Source organism: Triticum dicoccoides, chromosome 6B (genome assembly GCF_002162155.2).
Source record: "Triticum dicoccoides isolate Atlit2015 ecotype Zavitan chromosome 6B, WEW_v2.0, whole genome shotgun sequence".
Lineage (NCBI taxonomy): Eukaryota > Viridiplantae > Streptophyta > Magnoliopsida > Poales > Poaceae > Triticum > Triticum dicoccoides.
Window position 1 is genome coordinate 282,353,052 of NC_041391.1, and position 1,844 is coordinate 282,354,895.

The following is a 1,844-nucleotide window of genomic DNA, read 5'->3' on the forward strand; positions in this document are numbered from 1 at the left end:
ATCGCCAGCTCTCCCTCCCCCGGATCCACAGCAGAACCCTCTCTAGCGCCGGCATGCTCACAGCGGCTGTGTGCCCGCTTTTCGGTATCAAGCTTACCTTCAATGCCGTTCCCAACACACAGTTATCTGCACCTTGCCGTCTTTGTTTGCTCACCAGCCACCCTCAAGCATATCGATCCTGTAACCCTCACCTCTCCTATGGTCCGGACGAGTTTGCATTAAGAACCCTATTAGTTACTGCTCTCCATCGTAGTGAGGCATATTTTCTCGCAGTTCCTTTTCCTATTTTGTTCCGTCTGTTCTCAAATTGTCTATTGAATAACGGAGAGAGTATATATGTTCATTATCTACCTTCCTAACTAGTACATATATGTTGTATTTGTTCCAATAAGTTACCGCCGATTTACAGATCACGGGCGCCCGAGTCACACAAACTTAACAAATAAGCCGTACATTTTCTAAATTATTGCATGACATGTTTAGACAGCTTGATACCAAGTTGTTAGTTTTATGCTTATCCTCCTTTCCTGAGTTCTGCATGTGTTCTCTGTAGATGTCGAGTAGCAGCGACATCACTCATGCTTCAGGTGATGTATCTTCACCTGATTCCGACAGCCCTAAGTCTTCAGAAGATGGTGATCTGTCAAGTAATCTTGAACGGGATAGAGTTGTAGCAATTACCCTTCCGGTCAGGACACAGAGGAATGCTGCAAGGAAGCCCACACACCAGCCTAAAGGTGTATATGAAGTAACCGAGATCGATTTAAAGTCTTGGTCTCCAACTAAACTAGATAAAGCATGCACCAGGTTCAGGAGTGTGTGTGGATTTGTTGAAAGGGCAAGGCTCAACACTAGTCTACCGGGGTTTCGGAAGGCTGACACGGAAACATGGGAAAGGATAGTCCGGGAGATCATGCATCACTTCAACGTTCCAGAGCAGTGGAGAATGCAGATGGAACACGCTGCACTGAAGAAGGCTATGGATGCTTGGAGAAACTGGAACCACATGATGTACAAGAAGTATTTGAGTGAAGGCAAGGACCCAATCCCCGCATACCCCCAAATTACAAAGGCAGACTGGGCAGAATTCAAAAGGGTCAGGTGTAACGCCTCGGATCCGATGCGCCAGGTGTCACCCAGTTATTCGCCATCCTTGCCATGTCATTTGCTTGTGTGTTGCATATTGCCATGTCATCATGTGCATCTCATTTTGCATACGTGTTCGTCTCTTGCATCTGAGATTTTTCCCCGTTGTCCGTTTTGCAATCCGACACTCCTATGTCCTCCGGCGTCCCCCTTTTGTATCCTGTTATGAGTGAGTGTTAAACTTCCTCGGAATGGACCGAGGTTTTCCGAGCGGCCTTGGTATAGCACTGGTAGATCGCCTGTCAAGTTTCGTGCCATTTGGAGGTTGTTTGGTACTCCAACGGTTAACCGGGTAGCCGCAAAAGCCCCTTTTGTCTTGCAGCCCAACAACCCCTTCAAATTGGCCCAAAACCCATCCTAACCCCCTCCATGCTCTCGGTCGTTCGATCACGATCGTGTGCGCGAAAACCTCTCCCCATTTGGACTCCCCTAGCTCCCTCTACCTATAAAAATGCCCTCTTCCCCTCCATTTTCGGGTCAAACCCCTAGCTCCACCCTTCTCTGCGCTGCCGGACACGTCCGCCCGGCGCCGGACACGTTCGCCGCCGCCCCCTCGCCCAACCACGACGCGCCATGTCGCCCCGCCGGTCCTCTCTCTCCTCCCTCTGCCGCCAGGGCCTGCGGAGCCCACAGCCGGCCCGCCCGAGCCGCGCCGGGCCCGAGCGACCGCGCCCCCGAGCCCGCGCGTCCGCTCCACC